The 14,576-nt window shown below is 44.1% G+C and overlaps 1 protein-coding gene across 5 annotated transcripts in view; it reads left to right on the forward strand.

The window, feature by feature from the left end:
* The first annotated feature begins 9,025 nt into the window (after positions 1 to 9,025).
* Positions 9,026 to 14,576, forward strand: part of prrt4b (proline rich transmembrane protein 4b) — a 32,950-nt gene continuing 27,399 nt past the window's right edge. The window contains exon 1 of one of the 5 annotated variants that reach the window (XM_080207594.1): positions 9,026 to 9,058. The gene's annotated coding sequence lies outside the window, so the exon portion shown is untranslated. The other 4 variants (XM_080207589.1, XM_080207591.1, XM_080207592.1 and 1 more) reach the window with 4 other exon arrangements.

Below are 14,576 nucleotides of genomic sequence, written 5' to 3' on the forward strand. Positions count from 1 at the left end.
ACAACATTTCAAAAATATCTCATCAGTTGTGAAGGGATTTGTGATATCTTGTGATCAGGAAAATTTCTGTCTACTTCTCTCCTCATTTAAGATTCACCTTAAAACCTGTTTCTTTGACCATGGTTTGCCTTCAGATCTCATTATGAGGGTCAGCCTGAATGTACTAAATGAGTAAAGAAAGGTATAATCTTTCTAATGTGCAATCTACAGACTCTGCCACATATGGGACAGAGAGTGTTTGCAGAGCTGGTAGATTGTTGCTTGGAGATTTGTGAGTTCTCTTCAGTACCTCAATTACCACTGCTTGTTCCAGATGAAATCTCTTGATGTATTTTGTATCTTCCCGAATAAACTTTCTCCATTTTTGTTGGTCTTTTAATCTGGCAGGTGATAAATGCAAATCAAATCCCAAAGGTGAACATGGCAAGCTACCACATCTTTTTTGTATTTTTACTATGAGAAGATACGTGTATTGAAGTTAAAAGCCGCATCTTCCAGGAACACTTTTGGACACTTTAAATATTAAATTAAAACATTTATTAACAAAGGATAAGGAAACATAACTTATATGTTAGCTTATAGTTACAGTTAAAATTAACTTTACAGGACATTGCCCCAAAAATATTTCCTACTTGGTTAGACTCAGATAAACACTCCATTGGGTAACAATCCCTGTAGAGTTATAATCTATTCAAAAATAGAGTAATATTACCACATCAAACCCAATTGATGCTGTAAGGTAGGTGCATCACAAGACATGTCCCTATCTCCCAATCTGCTGTGGAAATTCAAGAGACTGAAAAAACTGACACTTTTCTGGATTGGCTGGAAGCTGCCTCACTTTGTGTAAATCAAAGAATCCCTACAGTTCAGGAGGAGGCCATTTCGTCCATAAATCCCTGACAGAGTGTCTTTCCCAGGCCTACTTCTCTGCACTATCCCTACACATTCACCATGGCTAATCCACCTGACCTACACATCTTGGGAATGAAGGGACAATTTAACTTGGCAATCCACCTAACCTGCACATTTTTGGACTGTAGGAGGAAATCGGAGCACTTGGAGGAACCCCAGGCAGCCATGGGGAAAACATGCAAACTCCACACAGGCAGTCACTCAAGGCTGGAAATGAACCTGGCGTAGCAGCACCTCATTAACTTCACACCAGTAATTCTAAGCAAGTAATTCAATCCCAGTAACTGCAACTCATGAACCTTACCCAACAATTCTAACCAAGTAAAACGGCACCTCACTAACTTTGTCTCAGTAACTCTAATATAGTAATTCAACCCCACTAACATCACACCAGTAACTCGAACAGAATAATTCATTCCCAGTAACTGCAGCTCAATAACACTAACCCATAACTCCAGTGATGCAGTCACACACTCACAAACGTCCCCGACACATGGATATAGTCTCAATGCCTGTGGGCTGATGTCATTTCTTTCCTGCGGGCACAGTCTTTCCATTGTGTTGTGTTTCTCTGACTTGCTTCCTGTCATCAGTTCACAGGGGGATTAGTCCAGTGTTATGCTTTCATGCAAAGTCTGTTATAATGGGGAGGGGGGTTGGGTAACTCCCTGCCTTGTTTCAGGTTCAGTAAGGAAGCTTACGGACATGTGGATGAGTTTGATATTTAAAAGCTGAAACTCTGAGGACAGCTGTGATTATTCTGCAGCAGCTATAAAGATGCATCCTTGAGCTGGACTTTGTTCCATTTGGTTTAAGTAAAGCTCCAGTTTCATTCACATCACACATCAACTGAGACAGCTCCCTGTACCTTGGACACTGGTGCCCTTCTCAGTACATTCTTCGCTTTCCTTCTGATGTTGTTGACCCACACTGGAGTAGAATCCCATGGACTATCCTGCAGCATCTCACCTGAGCAAATTCTACCCCATGGTTGCCTCTGGACTGGGAGTCTCAACAGAGAGCTTGACTGTCACAGCTAATTCATCAGAATGATATCATTAAATTTGGGAGAGATTACATGGAATAGACTTATATTCTCTGGAGTGCCAATGCAAAGACGACATGGCAGCACAGCGCTTAACACTGCTGCCTCACAGCATCAGGGACCTGGATTTGATACCCAGCTGAGGTCATTGTCTGTATGGAGTCTGCATGTTCTCCCTGTGTCTGCATGGGTTTCCTCTGGATGCTCCAGTTTTCTCCCACAGTCCAAAAGATGTACTGGTTAGGTGCATTGGTCATGCTAAATTCTCCCTCAATGTACCCAAACAGGCACAAGAGTGTGGCGACTAGGGGATTTTCACAGTAACTTCATTGCAGTGTTAATGTAAGCCGACTCGTGATGCTAATAAATAAACTTTAAAAAATGACCAAGGAGTGATCAATTTGAGGCCTTTAAGCTGCTACAAAGACAAATAAGTTCATAAGATATAGTAGCAGAATTAGGCCAAAGGGTGGATTAGATCAAGAATACAAATCCAGGAATCAAAAGGGTCACTCAGTCCAATTGGAGAGACAAAGAAGCTTGGTGAGGACATATTGGAATGAAGGCCTGACAGCCTTGTCTTGGCAACAATTTAAGGATGAATTGAGGGTAAAAACAGAAGAGGAAGAAAGAAAAACAAATGGGTGGATAATATTAAGGTGTGGATTGAGGCAGTCCAGAGCAAGCTGCTTCTTCCAATGGTGCCATTAAACCAAGGTGACAACAAACAAACAAAGGCCCAATTAAAGGATTGGCAGATAAAAACTATTTCCTCTGATGCAGGAGTCCGGACTGTAAGTTTAAAGTGGAGCTCAGTTGTTAAGGGGTGATGGTAGGAAGTGCTTTTCCATACAAAGGGTAGTGGAATTCTGGAACTCTCTCTCCAGGGCCTTAACTCAGTGGGTAATAATAAGTCAGAAAATTGTGGGTTTAAGTTGTACTCTAGGACTTAAGCACGAAAATCCAAAGTTGAGGGCAGAATTTTGCACTGTCCTGCTGGCGGGTTTATAGATGGGATTGGCCTGTAAAATTCCCAAATGGCTTTCCCTGTTTGCAATTCTATGATGGAGCAGGGGGGAGGAGGGCATTGGGGAGTGGGTGAGTGTTGAATGAGGCCGAGGGTGAACCAGCTACCCTCACCCTATTTGAGATCACTAAATAGCCAATTATTAGCCATTGAAGGGCCATTTCCAGCCCGCTTTAATTTTGAGAATGGAGAGAATAGTTCAGGAGTGGGAGGGATGTCCAACAGGTCATCTGCTCGGGCCTCAAGCAGGAATGTGGTTGGCACGTCCCTCAGATCCCTTTCCATACTGGGTGCAACTGCTCAAGATCTGTCCTCCCCAGATCTGGCAGGACTTCTGCCCTAACCACCCCCCCAGTAGGCTCCCCCCCCGGCTTTTCCATCAGCGTCTTCCCTCACCAGAGCTCTTCACCCTCTCCCATGAGATTTGCACCCACATGTACCTAACCTTGGAGTCCAGAAGTTAGCATCTGAGGACTGATGAAACCCCAGTCCTGCTGCTGCTGGGGTTACTGAGCTTCTGGCCAATCAGACTGGCTGGCATCTCTCTGAGATGGCACTTCCACTCAAGTCAGGTGCAGAGGTCCTGCCACCAGCCATCTAATGTTACCTCAGCTAGAGGGGTTATTTGAATCAGAAAGACTGCCCAACCTCTCCTAGTAACTCAGTGGTAACTGTCTCTGGTCAGGAATGACCTCTGGTGCATCACTGAGGAAATGAGATACCATCCTGCAGGTGAGACATTAAATGGAGAATCCATCTACGTACCTGGGTGATGTGAAAAGTTGCATGGCGCTATTTAAAAGAAGAGTGAGGGAGTTATCCCTGGTGTTATTTATTCCTCAGTCAATGCCACAACATGTTTATTCTCACATTGCTGTTTGTGAGGACTTGCTGTGCAAAGTGCAAAGTGTTTTGGAACGTCTTGTGATTGTGAAAGGTGCTATTTAAATGCAAGCCTTTCTTTTAGAAAGCTATTCAGGTTGAGGGGGTCAATTGAATATTGGAAATTGAGATTGATAGATTTGTGTTAGGTATTGGTAATAAGAAACCAAATTAGAGGCACCAATTGGACAGGATCAAATTGCATGATGGAACTGACTTGAGAGGCTGGGTGGCCTACCCTGATTCCTATGTTCCAACATCACCTCAATCTCATCCACACATACACTTCCACAGCAGCATCCTTCGGTTAGTGGTTGGATTTCGGCTCCACCCTATCCCAGGGATCCTAGTTCTAAATGATACCTCCACGTTATGATCAGCAATATACATCTCTGAATCATCTCCATACTGCTATTATTCCATCTCCACTTCCAGTGTGGTGCCTTATTAGACAGGAGAAAAGGTCACAGAATTGGTCCTCCAGTGTCAGTATTTCTTCTCCAAACTGCAATTCCTCCCAGACTGGGAGTGTAATTTGATAACATTACCTGTTACTGATGTCAGAAACTCATCTTGGTAGCGCAGTTACACTTACACACACATGCACAAGCTCATGCAAATGTTTGCATTGCCTGATGGTTGGTATCACATCTTTCCTCAGACCACAACATTTTCATTGTGCTGTGTTTCTTCTGAATTGCTGCCTGGCTTCAAATTAAACTAAAATCATGATTTTGTGCAGAACTCCAATCCAACCTAATATTTTTAAAGTGTCTTTGTTGATGGAAATGTGGGGATTGCTGGCTAGGCCAGCATTTAAGTATTGTGTGTATACATTTGTGCAATTGGGCATATATGTATACGTGTGTGCATGTATCTATGGATGTGTGCATGTGTGTGTAAGTGTGTACATTTTCTTCCTTTTTTCTCTGCTTTGTTTTCTTTTAAATGCTGGTCACCTGGAACTGGGGGTCCACACTGGAAAACATGAACTCCTCCATCCTTTTTCCAGACGCTCACTGACCCTTTCCAGCATCTTCCAGGGTTAGGTTGTTTCCCAATTAATTGGCCTTAGCTGTGCAGCATTCCCTGCTCTGATACATACACCCTGACACACACATCCATCCACATTAGAGAGAGGTGGCAGAGGGATGGCAGGGGAGGGGGGTGGGGTGGTGTTCTCTGCAATGCCAGAATGGGAGCCTCTGACAGCCGGAGTTCTTTCTCCACTGGCTGCATTTGCATGGACACATTTAACAAAGAGTCAACAATAAATCAATAGTCTGTACCTCGCCTCACACATACGGCCTGGAGGTGAAGACAGGTCTGTGGAATCAGATGACAGACAGACCTGTGGCACAGTCAGAATCATTGCACGCAAGGCTGCTTAAGGGCCGCAAAGAAAGAAAGCAAACCAATGAAATAAGTACACAGTAACATTGGGACAGATTTATAACCGCTTGACAATGGTCCTTATTTACATTAATAAAATTATCTTTTGTCCTTCCCCCTCATGCACCATTCTCAGGGCACCGGTAACCCGCTTCCAGGGAAACACCAACTTTGTTCCCCCAACCAGCCTCGTTAATATGTGCAGCATGGCTGACAGCTGATTCTGTCTCTAGTTCTGTCTCACAGTGTCCAGTATCCATTCAGCATCCCATATGAAGGGACATAGGAACAGGAAGAGGCTATTCAGTCCCTCGAGCCTGTTTTTTAGTTCAAATAGAGCTGATCTGTACCTTAATTCCTGCTCCCTCTTTGGTTCTTGTTGGACAAATGTTTGTCAGTCTCAGTTTGAAAATTTCCATTGGTCAATCCCAGCTCAGTAAGGGAGGGAGAGTTGTAAATTTTCACTTCTCTGAGTTTGAAAAAAGTCTTTGGATTAAGATGAAAATATATTTGTGTTTATAAAGGATCATCAAAGCAGTTTCTTTGTTGGCTTCCTGTGTTTAATAGTAGTTACAGAAGGCAGGTGAGGCCCACGCTTACATCTGTTTCTGTAGCTCATGTCTCCTGGAATAGGTCACTAGCCTAAAGCCAGATATAGGTTGCGGGACACTACTCCACATCAATCATTGCTGACCAGACGTCTCTGCCATTCTTACAGCTTGCCATGGGCACAGTGGAAAGTTTATAATGTTAATAACAAATCTGTTGTCATCACGCTTTCCATGGCCATCAGTTCCTGTGGTGGGATTTGAACCTGGAACTTCTGGCTTAGGATGTAATCCACTGCACCAAAGGAGCTCCCAAAGCAGTTTGCACATAATGGATGGGATCTTATGACTTGCTTGAGTAAGACCAGAAATTCTCACCTAAGATATTTCTATTGTCTGCCTCTCGTCCATTCCAATTCCATGGCAGGCAAGGTGGTGGAATTCTGGTGAATGAGTTACTACTGTAGTTCAACTGTTAGCTGTGCAGACACACGGATTTGGGCCAGTGTCTGTGGGAGTTTGCGCATTCTCCCTGTGGTTGCGTGGGTTTCTTCCGGGTGCTCCGGTTTCCTCCCACACCCCAAAGATGTGCTCTTAGGCTGATTGGTGTAACAAATTGTCCCTAAATTATTCTCCCCTTAATCTGGTTTCCAATGGGGGTACCATAAGCATAGACATAGGTCAAGGGTGGAGGAGGAAAAACACATTGTTAAGATGGCAGCGTGGGCTTGTTGGGCTGAAGGGCCTGTTTCCCGTGCTGTGTTGTTCTTTGTTCAATCACTTTTGGCGTAAAAGATGGTCGAATTACATAATGCCTCAGAGCAACTGGGTAAGTTGGTGGGTGGGCAATGCAATCCAACACACTATGTTAAAAATCATTGGGTGATACTAAATTCTAAAGGAGGCTCCAGGATTCCAGCCTGGAATGCTGATGAAGCTGATCTCAGCTGGGAAAGTATTATGGACAGTTCCTTTTCACTCACTACCCCTGGCTGTGTTATGGTGTTGGGGTTTGGAGGTGGAGCGGGGGGTGGGGGGTGGGGTGGTGATGCAATTGATCATAGTGTCCAAACCAAACTACACACGCAACATCACCTTGTCCAATAAGTCCATCCAAACTAGGAAAGGTGGTAAATTTCTTATTGAATGGCGGGGCAGGCTCGAAGGGCTGGTTGGCCTACTCCTGCTCCTACTTCTTATGTTCTTATTACCTGTTATAAATTTCATAAAGCACATTCAAATACTCATACTATTACACACATACACACACACACTCACCATCGCACAGTCTCGCCATCACACACACACCGTCACACACACTCTTGTCATCACACACACGCATTACCACATATACACACACCATCACACACACACACTCACGCACACCCCATCACACACTCACCATCACACATACACACTCATGAACACCCCATCACATACACCTCCTCACACACACACCATCACACATACACACTCACGCACACCCCATCAACACACACCATCACACACTCACCATCACACATACGCACCAACACCCACTCACCATCACACACAAACACACCATCACACATAAATACACACACTATCACCCACACACACTATCACCCACACACACTATCACCCACACACACTCATGCACACCCCATCAACACACACCATCACACACTCACCATCACACATACGCACCAACACACACTCACCATCACACACATCAACACACAAACACACCATCACACATAAATACACACACTATTAGACACACACACCATCACAAACACACCATCACACATACATACTATCACACACACACCATCACCCACACACCATCACACACACACAATCATACATAGACACACAAACCATCACCCACACGCCATCACATACACGCCATTACATATACACACACCATCATGCATACACATACATACACACACACACACAATTACACAGTCACACCATCATATTACCCACACCATCACACCCACACTATTGTACATACTTGCTATCACACAGATACCATCACACAATTACACCCTCACCATCACACACACATTGCTGCAAGGTAAAGCTGCCATAGTTTCAGATGACCATAGGCTGTGCTCCCCTTTGTGGGGGGGTGGGGGGTTGGGGGGGAGGGGGGAGAGCTGACTAAGGATCACCACATCTCAAATGAGGGGCACGGATGAGAAGGCAGGGCCTTCATGAATAAACTCATCCAGTACGGGAATTAAACTCATGCTGCCATTGCATACCAGAGGTGAAGGGGTGAGGATTTGAGATGTGGCAGGGTACTGATCAGGTGGGTTACTTTTTCCTGGATGGTGTCAAACTTCTTTAATGTTATTGGAGCTGCACTCATCCAGGCAAGTGGAGAATATTCCATTGCGCCTTGTAGACAGAGGGCAGGCATTGAGGAGTCAGGAGGTGAGTTACTAGCTGCAGAATTTCCAACCCTTGATCTGTTCTGGTCAGCATAGTATTTGTTTTGGTTGATCCAGTTCAGGTTCTGGTCAATGGTAACCCCAGGATATTGATAGTGGGGGGTTCAGCAACGGTAATGCCATTAAAAGTCAACAGGAAATGGTTAGATTCTCTTGTTGGAGATGATCATTGCCTGACATTTGTGTGGTGTGAATGTTACTTGTCACTGTCCACCCTGAACCACCTCTGAAGAAGTTATAGGGCCTCCAAATGTTTTTTCTCTCTCCATAGATGCTGTCAGACTTGCTGAGTTTGTCCAGTATTTTCTGTTTTATTTGTGAATATTATTCTAGTATTGAATAGACATGGCTGTAAAGGGGTATCCTGAGGTGGCTAGATAAATGCAAGTTAACTTATTCTTTATTGGAATCGGAAAAAAAACTACACGTCGTCAGTTCATTGATGCTTGTGGGATCTTGCTGTATGATTCAGTGCACCTGCAAAAGGAACCTGTATTCTGAAAGATACCTTGGATGTGTCAAAGCCGGGCACGAAATCCAGACCGTCCTTTCTCTCCAGTTACTTACGGTTCATGAAAGACTGATTTGAGGATGCCCAGAAGTCAACATTTGATGTATTTTCGTGTGCTCCGAATTTGCGACCAGTTAATAGTGTGCGAGTTCTCAATCCTCTGACAGCTGTCTTAGAGAGAAAAAAATCTTTCTCCTGCCTCTCCCCCGCCCCCCTCGACAGCAAGAGCTGCTGGCCTCACACTCGCCGCAGTAACACTTCCTCCCATTTGAGCAGCAGCAACCGTGCACCCTCCTGGTTAGTGTACACACAATAACAAAAACACTGCTGGAGCCTCTCATTCCTCCCTTTTCCTTTCCCAGGGTTCTGTACCAGCTTTGACAGCTGGCTAGCTGATGCTGCTAAATGGTCAGTTCACTCTCTCTCTCTCGTCCCCTTTGTGCTGTTTTTTTTGGGGGGGAGGATTGCCCTGCAACCCGCGAGTTTTGGAAAGGGACCCGGGCCGGTGAAGGAACTGGATTTTCACCACATGTGCCCTGGGGCCGGGGGTGGTGGTGTGGCGAAGTGACCGCAGGAGTAAGGTAACAGAATCCGGAATTGTGTTGTGTACATGAGTGAGAGTGGTCCAGACAGGTTGAACAGAGAATATCAAAATGAGTGCAGGGAGCTCAGCTCAGTGTGTGTGTGTGTGTCAGGAATGGGACTTGGGTTCTCCAGTTGGGAGATAATGCACCCGGACAACTGAATCACAGGCTGGGCGTTGGAAGAGGCTGGGACAGAGGCGGAGGACCAGGTTGAATATTCCTCTCCAATGCCCCAGCTGAGGTCTTGAGCTCCCATGTTTGGAAGTTGCCGCTATCAGAGCGGGTAAGCAGCTGTGCGTGTGAGTTGGATAGAAATTCTAGTGCAGCGGGGGCTGTAATCACACCGCACAGCGATACTTGCTGTGCATTTTTTATTTTTAACTTTGGTCGGTTAATGGTTAGCTAATCTCTGTATATACAATCAACGGAGACGGAGCTTTTGCCGAAATGGTGAATATTTATCTTAAATAGTTAATGTTATGCTCGGTTGGTGATGCTGGTTAAATAACACTCAGGTTTAAATCTCGCTTGATAATGCTGATTGACACATTAAACAAGACTCATTAAGGTCATGTTCGTGATACTAACAGATTAAATGACGAATTAAAACACCAGCCGACCGAGTGACCGATTATTAAACGATATTAATTGTTTTAAAAACGATTAAGCAATACTCGTTATGTTGGAGATTTTATTGGTGATGGTAGTCAAGACATTAAACCATACTAGTTGTGTGGGGATGGCTTAGTGGTTAGCACTGCTGCCTTACAGTGCCATGGACATGGGTTCGATTCCCGGCTGAGGTCACTGTCTGTGTGGAGTTTGCACGTTCTCCCCGTGTCTGTGTGGGTTTCCTTCCACAGTCTGAAAGATGTGCGGGTTAGGTGCATTGACCCAAACAGGCGCAGGAGTGTGGTGACGAGGGGAATTTCACAGTAACTTCATTGTAGTGTTAATGTAAGCCTTACTTGTGACACTAATAAATAAACTAGTTATGTTGGAGATTTTACTGGTAACGCTAGTTAACACATTAAACCATACTCGTTATGTTGGAGATTTTATCTATCATAGAATCCCTATAGTGCAAAAGGAGACCATTCGGCCCACCTGGTCTGCACTGACCACAATCCCACCCAGACCCTATTCCCATAATCCCACGTGTTTATCCTGCTAATCCTCCTGATTTTGAGGGATAATTTAGCAAAGCCAATCAGCCTAATCCACGCACCTTTGGAGTGTGGGAGGAAATTGGTGCACCCAGAGGAAACCCTTGGTGACATGGGGAAAACATGCAAACTCCATACAGTCACCTGAGGCCAGAAATGGACCCTGTGAGGTAGCAATGCTAAGCACTGTGCCACCCCTAGTATCCGTGATACTAGTTAACACATTAAACCATACTAGTTATGTTAGAGATTTTATTGGTATGCTGTTTAACATGTAAAAAATGACTAATTCAGTCCATGCTGTGAGACAACTCTAAACAAACTTAAACAAATGTTGTTGAAAATCGAACCACTATAAAAGTTTTTTATTATTGAAGATCCTGCAGCTTCTCTGTTGTCTGTTCACTCAGATCTTGTAAGCATAAAGCTTCATTTGGAGAAAGCAATTGTTCTTCCTGGTTAACATTCTTCCCTCAGCCAGTGCCACAGGTCAGAGTTGATTTCCCCATCTGTCTCCACGTCCACAATGTCTCCTAGAATCATAGAATCCTGACAGTGCAGAAGGAGTCCATTCAGCCCATGGAGCCTGCAATGAGAACAGTCCCACCCAGACCCTAACCCCATAACCCAGTTATTTACCCGACTCCTCCCCCTAACCTATACACCTTGGGACACCAAGGGTCAATTTAGCATAGCCAATCCACCTAACTTGCACATCTTTGGACTGTGGGAGGAAATCAGAACACCTGGAGGAAACCCATGCAGACACGGGAGAACATGAAGTTTGCACACAAGCAGTTACCCAAGGTCAGAATTGAACCTGGATCCCTGGCACTGTGAGGCAGCAGTGCTAACCACTGTGCTGCCTGATACCAGGTGAATTCATGGTACAGACCCACATGGAATTGTGTTAGAATTGGACTATGCAAAATGATCGAGGGTGCAATAGTTGGAATGAGAGGTTGGAGTTGAAAAAAAATCTGCACACTATTATTTTCCTTCCATGGTCCTTCCAGATCCTATAGACTGCAAAGGATTCTGACACACAGCCGGGTTTCTTGGGGTGCTCTGTGATTTGATGTGCCACAGGAGGGGGAGGAAATGTGAATTACGGGGGAATGGGCACCTAGCCCCTCTGAATCCAAACCCCCCCCCCCCCACATCTTCATTTGCCACAGTTTACCTTCTGATTTCAGCTTCTCTGTCGTTTGGCCATTCACACCTATTTTCTCTATGGACTGCCATTAACACCTCTTAGCCTTTCTCCTTGGTTTCTGTGACTCATCTTTCATTCCCTCACCCTACAGTATAAATTTCTCCCACTTTCAGTGCCTTTTAGCTTTTACAAAGGGTCATCTGGACTCAATGTCAGCTCCTTTCTCTCCTTTAAAGATGCTGCCAGACCTGCTGAGATTTTCCAGCATTTTCTCTTTTGGCCTCTGAATGCTTTTATTATCTTGGGGAAGCCCATGAAATCCAGGTCAGTGAGTCACTACCCGATTTTCTCTTCGCATCCTTCAAGCCCATCCAACCCTATTTAGTTGCTGTTTGTTGTGCATTAGAATTGGTCCACGATAACAACTTGGATTTAATTTATGTAGAAAAATGTCTGAAGGCACTCCATTGAGGCATAATCATGTTGCACAGCCAAACATGGAGACATTAGAAGAGGTGGGCCAAAATATTCTCAGGGGATGGGTTTTAAAGAGAATCCTAAAGGACAATAGGGAGACAGAGGGGGTTTGGGAAGAATATTTTAGAAAATGGGGGTCTAGGTGACTAAAAGCACACCTCCAATGGTGGTGTGAGAAGTGGGTGGATGCACAAGGTGCTAAATTAGGAAAACAAAAGAGGAGAGTATATAATGTTTGAGGAGGTCGCAGACATAATGAGAGGGGAAACCATAAAACAATTTAACCATGGGTTTTTAATTTAAAGGGACTGGGAGCCAATGTAGATCAACAGGAAGATGAGTGCAGACAGATGAGCAGGACTTTGTGTGGGATAGGATATGTATGGACAGCAGGGTTTTAGATGAGTCAATGCTTATGGACATTAAAGGTTGGGAGGAAGACCAGAAAAGCATTGGAATAGTTCAGTTTGGCTGAGGCAGAGGTGCAGACTGACAGTTTTACAGAGATGAAAGGTGACAGTCTTTATGATGGAAAGCATATGGGGTCAGAAACTCATCTCAGACTAGAAATACAGTGATGGATCAACATCAGAGAGTGTCTAGGGTGAGTCAATGGTGAGAGCCTGGAATTTGTGGCAAAGGCTAAAAAACAATGGCTTTGCTCTTCCCAATATTTAACTGCATGGAGGCAATGGAAGGACAAAGAGAGGTGGCAGAGAGGAAGATCTGGGTGTTGAACCCCATGTCTGTGGATGACATTGCTAAAGGGCAGTATGGAAACGAGGAAGAGGAGGGACCAGTGATAGATTCCAGAGGTGAAGATTCATGAGTGGGAAGAGAATCCAACACTTTTTTTCATCCATGACACCTTTGTCAATCTCTCCCTAGCCTCTACCTATCATTGGTTCTTTATCCAGCCTTTACTGCTCCACGCTATCCCCAGCACAGTATAAATCTCATCCTATTTCCATTCTCTTTTACTCTGATGAAGAGTTATCCAGACTTGAAATGTTAGCTTTGTTTCTCTTGCCACAGATGCTGTCGGATCTGCTGAGATTTTCCAGCATTTTCTGTTTTTGTTTCAGATTCCAGCATCCACAGTAATTTGTTTTATCCAATATTCAAGGTGCTTTGGCTAGTTGGTGGCATAGTGATAATACCTCTGGACTAGCAATCCAGAAGTTCAGGCTAATGCTCTGAGTCATGGGTTCAAATTGCATCATGGCAGCTGGCATATAAAGTTGGCTGAACTGCTGTAGATTGGTGTAAAAACACATCTGGTTCACTAACATACAGTTTTGGACTCACAGCAATGTGACTGCATCTTAACTACCCTCTGAAATGGCCTAGGAAGTCACTTAGTTCGAGGGCAATTAAGAATAGTGATAAATAATGGCCTTGCCAGGGACATCCACATCCCATGTAAGAATTAAAAAAAACCTCAAAGTAATTCATTGTATGCAGTGTTGTGGGAATGATAAGCTGCTGTACAAATCTTTTGTTTGTGGTATATCAATTTAAATTCAAAGCTTCTACAATTTGTGCCTGGATCTTGAGAGCCTGGTTCCATGATGTTTTGCAGACTAGTGGATAAGTCTTTTGTTTCAGATGCTACGTGTGTGGAAACAGCTGTCAGTAGAATCTGTACACATTCAGAATGTCTGCTAATGTGCACAAACAGGGTGTGAATTGTACTGTTGATCCAGTGGTACTCTGTATAGAATGGCCAAATTGTTAGACCTAAATACCAACTCATCTGTCTTGATAGATAACAAAAATATTGTTTGTTCCCTTAGCAAAATGGACATTACATGTGTGGTGGCAAATTGAAGTTTACAAATATATCCCAGAATCCTAATACAAAATAGTTAGAATTTAAATTCTCCAGGATAGGGTTGGAGGTGGGGATTTCAGGGTTCAATTCTATCACTCCTTCCCTAACAACATCCATTTGCATTTAGATAGTGCCTTTAACATAATAAAGCATTCCAAACTGTTCACAGGATGCCATCAAACAAAATTTGACACTGAGTTACATAAGGAGATATTAAGATGGATGACTAAAATAGGTTAAAGAGGTAGGTTTGAAGAAGCGAGTTGAGGGAGGGATTTCCAGAGCTTTGGCCCACCAGTAGTGAAGTGATCAAAATCAGGGATGTGCAAAGACCAAAATTTGAAGAGTGTGCAGCCACAAATCGTTTAATAATGTTGCCTATCCCCCACTCTGTACCAGTGACCCTCTCTCACAAAACATGTAGTCACCTGACACCCCTCCAACCCTGCCGCCTCCAGATAGTAAGCAAACACCAGAGAAATATTGAAGAAAAGTGAGATTAAAAACTAAAACCACAATGCTTGAAGCTTGCTGTCCACAGGAAGATGTGCAATTGTTGCAAGTCTATAATGAAATGCAGGTTAATCATTCTTATTGC

Source organism: Carcharhinus amblyrhynchos, chromosome 19, assembly GCF_965287045.1.
Source record: "Carcharhinus amblyrhynchos chromosome 19, sCarAmb.v2.hapA, whole genome shotgun sequence".
Taxonomy (NCBI): domain Eukaryota; kingdom Metazoa; phylum Chordata; class Chondrichthyes; order Carcharhiniformes; family Carcharhinidae; genus Carcharhinus; species Carcharhinus amblyrhynchos.